Genomic DNA, 8,303 nt, shown 5'->3' with positions numbered 1-8,303 from the left:
AGCTCCATGTGTCTTCTCCACAGGAATGTCTCACAGGGAGTGAGCATGTGTCCCCCCTCCAGTGAGCTATTTATCTCCTTAGCGCCTCCAAATGAGGTCATCAAACTGTGACCTGATTGACAGGCTAAACTCCACCCCTTCACTCCAGTCTCAAATTGACAACAGATTATGTAACTACCACATACTGTTGTTAGTGAGCATGTCACACAGCAAGTGAGGTTCCTGTGCCACAATTTCGACACAAATTGCTCAGAGGCATTAGTATCTTTCCCACAATGAATCAACAGACCATTTAATTGGTTTCTACTTGTTCCATTTTCAGCCTTCTAGCTTCCCTGCCCACTACTTGTCTGTCAGTTTGCCATAGGATGGAGGCTCCCACGTTACTGTGATGCTGGAAGCTGTGCCACCCACTTTACAAATACCTGCCAGGGCATTCATGGTGAACAGGTTCCCATAGAGACCAGGAAGAAAGGCCTGGCAATCTGCTTCCAAAAGCCAGCGCACAAAAACTCTATGGATCCCAACAGAAGAATGTCCAGTTGTTGAAAGAGGGGACCGCGAGGTTGAAAGGCTCTCAGAATACACAGTGGCTGCCATCGTGGGACTTGAGCACACCAGCCATCGTGGAGATGGTGCAGGACCACGCAATGTCGCCTTCTGTTGGACATGGGAGCTCCATGGGCGAGAGCCCATTCGATGGCAACTCAGAACAAAGCACACTGGAGCGTGAAAACTCACTCTCAAATGCATGTTTTCAGAGGTTATCTCCCAGGAAGGCAACTTGAGAAAATAACAAGCATCATTATAATTCCATAGTCACACAGCAAGAAGTGCACCACTGTTGGAGAGAACTCAGCCCGCGGCCTTCCCCAAGCTCCACGCGGCTTCGGGCACAGCCACCGTCACACCGGTGCATTGTGAAGGTTGCCTCCCTGTCCGCCTGCCAGTCTTGGGGAGGACACACACTTCATTCTGTGGTAAATGAGTTTCTCCGGGGTGGGGGTGGGGGGGTCATACATCTCCAGGTTTTCTGAGACATCTCTGGGTGGACTCAAACCTGCCATCTTTTAGTCGGCAGCTGACTGCTTCACCCATTTGCACCACCCAGGGTGTCCAGCAGCACGCTTTGTAAACTGTAAACTTGGTGCTGGTCACTCCCCTGGGCAAAAGCTTCTCTTTCCACTCAGGACTACATCTGAAGTTTCTCTAGGGGCTCTGATGCTTTATAAAGAGGTGTAGGGGGCACTATAGGTTAGGCGTTGAGCTACTAACTACAAGGTTGGCACTTCAAACCCACCAGCTGTTCTGTGATCGTTACACAATTTCATGTCAACTTGATAAAAGAATGAAAGGGTAGTCTAGCCTGTCGATCAGGTCACAGCCTAATGATCCCTCCTTTTGGGTGTGGGCTGCTCATGAGGATTCTGGGAACTTCCTCTCTTCATTCTGCCATCAGAAGAGGTGGGTCGGTCTCTCTCTCTCTCTCTCTCGTTGAGAAGTCACACTGAGAGAGCTGGAGGAGCCACGTGGAGACCCACACGAGTGCTGAGATGCTTCCACCACTGTCACTGTAGTCACAAGACTTTCCACCTCCCAGCCTGTGATTGTCCTGCATTCAGCATCAGTGCATGTGACTGCACGAGTCTAAAGAGGAATTTATGGACTAGTCTTGGATATATGGGCAAGTATCAGACTATGGACTTGATCTGGACTGGGCTGGGATGTTTTTTCAATATACAAATATTCTTTGATATAAAACTCTCTCTTATACATATATGAGTGTCTCTGGATTTGGACTAACACAGGCTCCTTGGGAGAAAGATGAGGCTGTCTACCTCCTTAATGATGGACAGCCCAGGGAGCCTCAGGTAGAGTTGCCATGAGTTGGAATTGGCTCACGGGCACTGTGTTTGGTGTGCTTGGAGGTTGTAACCCAAGTTATTTTACTCAATGTGATTAGGGGAAAATCCCTTACAAAATACAGTTAGCCTAAAGGCACCTTACTGAATGCAGTCTCTATGGAATTCGAATACTCACTACATTGTTGAAAAGCTGACAGGGTGGATGCAGATGTCACCTAGGAGGGCCAGACAATGCCAAGTCTTCTCTTATGCACCTGATTGTTCATGATTAAAAACTAAGCCAAGCTATCTAGCTAATCAACAAAGACATCCTGACACTGACTTCAAGACTTAACGAACCTGACTGTTCTGTTTGCTTGTTCATGGTTGACCATTGCTACACGAGGCTGCCTTGAAGCCTGAGTTGATGTAAAACATCTATACACGACTCCCCAAAGTCTCCAATCCGAAGCCAGAGGTACATATTCTCTATGTAGTCTGATGCAAGCAGTACACCACAGAGACCCGGCTGCCGTCTTCCTCCCTGGCATTTCTGCTAAGTAGAACCCTCTCTTCCTGCCTGGGCCTTGGAGTGGGTGAAGAGGCTGCACAGAGTCAGGGGACATGACTTGCAGTTCAGATGGCAAAGCTGTGTAGCCTGGCATCATTTTCTTCTCTCCTTCCGACCTCTGTCTCCGGCCTCACAGCTGCCATCACTTGCCTCCCTCTCCTCACTTTAAACCAGCCCCACTTGGGGAAGCTCTGTCCACCCCCTCAACATACCACCCCCTCCACATACAGAGCCCACACTGTTCCTTCATTTAGAAACTTGCTGGAATCACCTCCTCCTCAGGTGGCTACCTTTCTGGCTTGTCCTGTGCCAAACAACTCCTCCCCTCCCAGCCCCCACTCTCTCCAAAGGCTACCTGTTTGCTCTCTGTCAAAGCTCTGTGCATGGGGCTCCACGGGGGTGGGGGGGGGGACCCCACCTGTCTGTTCATGGATGCCTCATCAGCACCTAGAACAGTGCCTGGTGCACAGGAGGCTCTCAGTCAGCACTTGTGATATAAGTGAGTGGCGTCTGGGCTGATTGATTGTTGTGCTCACCGGCTAACTGGAAGGGAGGACTGGGATAGCCGATGCCAAACGTCCCATTCCTTGGTGCACCCTGTTGGTCATCAGACGTGGATCGGTTGACTCTAGTCCCTGCCCAGGTGGGGGTGAGTTCGTAACTTAGTTTGGGAATGGTCCACAGTGGCAAGCTTTCGATGCAGCCACCTCTCTTATCTTTCAGCAGGGGCTCCCTTAGACGGCCGTCACTGGAACACCTCGAGGGTGTCTTGATGGAGAGAAAAGTGTTCTCTTACTGTTTAGGAGGCTACAGGCTGAATCCAGGGTGCCAGGCCTGGGGGGAGATGTCTCCTTGTGTCTGCTCGTCAGTTGATTTCCTGGTCCCTTGGACAGCTCCTTGTGGTTTGGTATCAATCTGTGCCCATCTATCCTGGAAGAGATTGGGGAAAGATATGCCCTACACTAATCCCGTCTCTTTAGCATAACAAAGAAACGCCATTCCAAATGGGATTATAACCACAGACACACAAGTAGGGATTTACAGCACATATTGTGTGGCAGGGTGGGGGTGGGGGGGTCCACTTAGTCCCTAGGAGCAGAGACCTTCCTTTTCAGGGTCCCCTCTCACTGGATTTGCTCAGCGTTCTCTAGACATCTTCTCAGACTGAGAGGGCGCGAACGTCCTCTGCTTCCATACCTTCACCCGATGTCCCCGCTCTAACCCAGGGAGCCACTCCCCTCTTTGGGAAGAGCTGCTCCGGTCCCTGAAACTACAGAGGCTCAAACATAGAGGAATCAAACCCCAGTGGCCATCAAGCCAACTGCAACGTCTAGCAGCCCCAAGTGTGTCCGAGGAGTGTGGTGCTCGGTGGCGGTGGCATGGTTTCTGGGGGTTGTTTTTTCAGAAACCGAATGCCAGACCTTTCTTCCGAGGCACTTCTGGGTGAACCTGAACCTCCCACCTTTTGGTTAGCAGGCAAGGACAATGACCGTTGGCATCAATTTGTTCAAGCATGTAGGAGCACAGCTGCGAACCAGAAGGTGGGAGGTTCAAGGTCACCCAGAAGTGCCTAGGAAGAAAGGCCTGGCGATCTGCTCACGAAAATCCAGCCCTTGCAAGCCCTGTGAAGCAGAGTTCTACTCTGACACACACGGGGGTCTCCATGAGTCAGAACAGATTCGATGGCAACTGGCTAGTAACTTCAAACCTCGGTGGGGAGACAACCCCATTCCTACAGCACAGCCCTTGGCAAGACTTTCTGTTGGTTTCAAGCCCCAGCCTCTTCCTCGGATTCCAAGGTGGGGGACAGCTGCTTCCTTCATTCCTGTTTCACCCTGACACAGTAACCTAGGGCAACCCCATCACACCATCACCCGGCCCTCCCTCTCTGAAATGGAGATAGCAGCTGCTTCTAACAGAGGAGCAAAGGGAAGACCCCTTAGCACCGCATGGCACCCTTCTGGAAGGTGCTCTCTGCCTTCGTAAACAAAAGCTCCTGTTAAGAGAAAGCACTGCTGCTGGCTGCCCTCAGGTCTGCTCCAGACCCTCGCTGGCCTCGTGCACAGTGGGATTGGATATTCTACTCCGTGGCCTTTTTGCTGGCTCATTTTAAACAGTCCACTACCAAGCCTTTCTCCCGAGTCTGGCTAGTTTGGAAGCTCGGCTGAAACCTGTTTGGCCTCAAAGAACCCACCCCCAGGTGAGTGGCACTGTGTGTGACGTGCATTGGGTGGGACTCAAACCCGGGCCTCCCCCATGGATTAGAATTCAACCACTCTCCTCATGTAAGTCCCTGAAGTCCACGCATGACATGAATTAACATCCCCCAAAGTAGCCCAAGGCAGACCCAGCCTTGTCTTCGCCCTCGCTCCCTTACACTCTAACTTCCCACCAAGTGCCTTTGGGTAAGTCTCTGTGTTAGATTTCTCTGGTGGGAAATACCTCAGTTCTTGGTTTCGCATGAGAAAGATTCCATGCGGAAGCCTGGTTTGTGATCCAAGTGGGTGTTTATAAAGGACGGAAGAAGTTTCAGGTTTTACAGTCACTGGATGCAGGCACCCTTGTGGGACTGCACACCCACACATGGTAGCCGGAGGGCAGACAGACCTTGGCACGGGCGAGCGGTCACAGGACAAGAGTTGATAGGCGAAGAAAAAGTGGGGTGGGGGAACAGTCCCGAGGTCAAGGTATTTGAGGCCTCTGACCAGGAGGCATGGTCCAAGGAGGAATTAGTTGACCACATGGGCTGAATTAAACCCTCCTGGGCCTAGTTCAGGCCACCCAGTTAGTCTGATTCTCCTCCAACCTCCTGTAGGGGCCTCCAGTCATAAAGAGGGACAACCCTGTCCCCGTTCTGCTACCTGGCAACTGCACATCTGGAGTCCTGGCTGTCCAAGGAAGCCTATGCCCACCTCACAGGTTGTTGGGGGCCCAGCTAGAAGTTGAATAAGCAGAAGCCCACTCTGTGGCTGTGCCGAGCTATGGCATTCTTCAGTGGTCCCCAGCGCTGCTCCGAGGTCCACAGAGCCCATTTGGACTCCTGACAATGCCTCAGGTGTGGCCAAGTAGAACCGCCCCTGGTTTGAGATTTTCTTGACTAGCATCTTAATGAAAGCAGAGTGCCTTGCTGCCACCGTGTCCCCGGGTGGATTCAAACCACCAGCCTTCAGGCTCGCAGCCAAGGGCAGACCATTGATCGTTGTCGAGGACTGTTGCTTCAGAATAGGAGTGTCCGAATCCAATGGCGCACTGGAATAGATCATTTGTTAGAATGAACAGTTCCTGAGTTCCAATTCCAAAATGTGTGATTCTGTCGGTCAGATTCTGGTCTGGGTGCCTGTCATAGAACATTCTAGAGCAGTGGTTGCAGCCCCTTTGGGGATTGAACGACCCTTTCACTGGGGTCGCCTAAGACCATCAGAAAACTCCTATCTCCGATGGTCTTAGGAACCGAGACACCACTCCTCTGTCTGTCTCCAGGCGGTCTGCCCACATGCCAATATGCCCACATAGGAATACCCAGTGTGAAGACTGTTACCTATGCTACACCATGCTTTAAGACAAAATTTCATTTATTTGTCATTAGAAATAAATATTTCACAATATAGAATTACATATTGTTTTTGTGATTCATCACTCTGCTTTAATGATGTTCAATTTTTAACAATGAAAATACATCCTGCCTATCAGGTACTTACATTACAATTCATAACAGTAGTGAAATTATAGTTATGAAGTAGCAAGGAAAATAATTTTATGGTTGGGGTCACCACAACATGAGGACCTGTATGAAGGGGTTGCGGCATTAGGAAGGTTGAGAACCACTGCCCTAGGGAGAGAATGCTTTCTGGCTTCTTCCAGCTTCTGGTGACTCCACGGGCGTCCCTTGGCTTGTGGCAGCATCACGCCAACCTCTGCCTTTGCTTTCACATGGCCGTCTTCCCTCTGTGTGCCCTGTCATTTGTGTGTCCCCAGATCTCCCTGTGTTTATATGGACACCAACCATTGGACGTAGTACCTACCCTCATCTTCCTTAGAGGCAAGAATGGCAAGATTTCATCTCATGTTCTTGGGATAGGTTATCAAGAGAGACCAGTCCTTGGAAAAGGACGTCATGCTTGGTAATGTAAGGGGCAACTCAATAGAAGAAGACCCAGTGAGATGAGGTGGCACAGTGGCTGCAACCGTGCGCTCAGCCAACAACTGTGAGGATGACACAGGGTGAGGCAGTGTGCTGTTCTGTGGTGCATAGAGACACTGTGAGTCTGGAGGGACCAGACTTAACAACAACTAAACCACTATGACATCCTCTCAGCTCAGGTATGTCTGCACGGGCCCTACTAGCCAACAAGGCCATACCCACAGGTAACCAAGTTTCCGACTGCCACGTATCTTCTTGGGGGACACAACTCAACTTGTAACATTCGGACGTGCGTTAGAGAGGAATCCACCAGGAGCTGCAGTCTTCCCCCATCCTGTCTATATTCTTATGAAAGACATACGTGGGGATGTCATTCCCTACTTAAACCCTCCTCCAGTAACTCTCCTTGGCCTCATGGTCAAGTCAAACATCCTTCACAGCAGCTGTTTGTCTGAGTTCCCCAGGAATAGGCCCTGAAGATAAGAATTTGAGCGTCAAGGAGGTGACCTCTGGGTGGGGGAAGGGAGCCAGAGACGGAAATGACACAGAGACACAGGATCCTGAGTGAGCCGGTGATTACCAATGGCAACGGTGGCTCACTGCATTGGAGACCTCTGGGAAGAGGTGTGGGAACACACCTGGAAGTTGCCCATTCAAGGAGGTAGGAAGCTGGGCCATATACAAGGGGGTACCCAAAAAAAACCTGTAATTGGGCTGGGCAGAGCAGAGCTTTCATAAGACACATTTTTCCCACTAGGTAAGCATCCAGGAACTCACTCTGAGTTAGTGCACCCAGTGGCATCACCTGGGAAGATTCTATCTGGTCACCATGAATTTTTTCAGACAAGCAGTTTCGCTCGAACCTTGTTTTTTTGTGAAGGCCGATTTAAGAGAAAAGTGTGCGGCTGTAAACTTTTGTTTCCAGCTCGGGAAAAATGCCATAGAAACGATTGTGATGTTGAACACTGCTTGCAAGGATAGTGCCATGGGAAAAAGTTAAGTGTATGAGTGGTTTTCTTGTTTCAAAAAAGGTGAAATTTTGGTTGATGACAAACCTCGTTCTGGATGTCCATCAACTGCCCGAAGGACAAAAATGTCAACTTGTAGTGCATTTGGAGTTCATTCCACCAGGTCAGACTGTTAATCAAGCTTTTTATTTAGAGGTTCTGAAAAGATTGCTAACAGTGTGATTTAAAAAAGGCCTGATTTGTGGCAGACTGGGGACTGGTTTTGCCACCACGACAATGCATCTGCTCACGCAGCCATCTCGGTGAGCCAATTTTGGGCAAGAAATGGCATGCTTCTCTTGCCCCACACACCTTACTCACTTGAGCTCACTCCTTGTGACTTCTTTTTGTTTCCATGAATGAAGAGGGACATGAAAGAACAGCGATTTGATGAAGTAGAAGAGGTGAAGAAAAAAATAAGGGAGGTGCTGTCAGCCATCCAAACAGACGAGTTTGAAAAATGTTTCCAAGGTTCGACAAATGTAGTAAGTATAATGGAGAGTACTCTGAAGGTGATAAGGTGGCTTTGTAAATACAAAGCTTTAGGGAAAAGCAATTCTGTTTTTTAGGGGGGCGGGTAGCCCTTCATATACTCCATCCAACTTCCATTGTGGCTGGGCAGGGAAAGGGGCTTCCTACCACGCTTGGTGGGTGGGTTAGTCCAGGTAGACTAGAGAAACAAACCCATAGAAACTCATATGTGTATAAGAGAGAGTTATCTATAACGGCTAATTTTACTT

Source organism: Echinops telfairi, unplaced genomic scaffold (assembly GCF_000313985.2).
Source record: "Echinops telfairi isolate 266 unplaced genomic scaffold, ASM31398v2 ScPeMD7_7469;HRSCAF=8507_0, whole genome shotgun sequence".
Taxonomy (NCBI): domain Eukaryota; kingdom Metazoa; phylum Chordata; class Mammalia; order Afrosoricida; family Tenrecidae; genus Echinops; species Echinops telfairi.
This window is presented reverse-complemented; position numbering follows the sequence as displayed.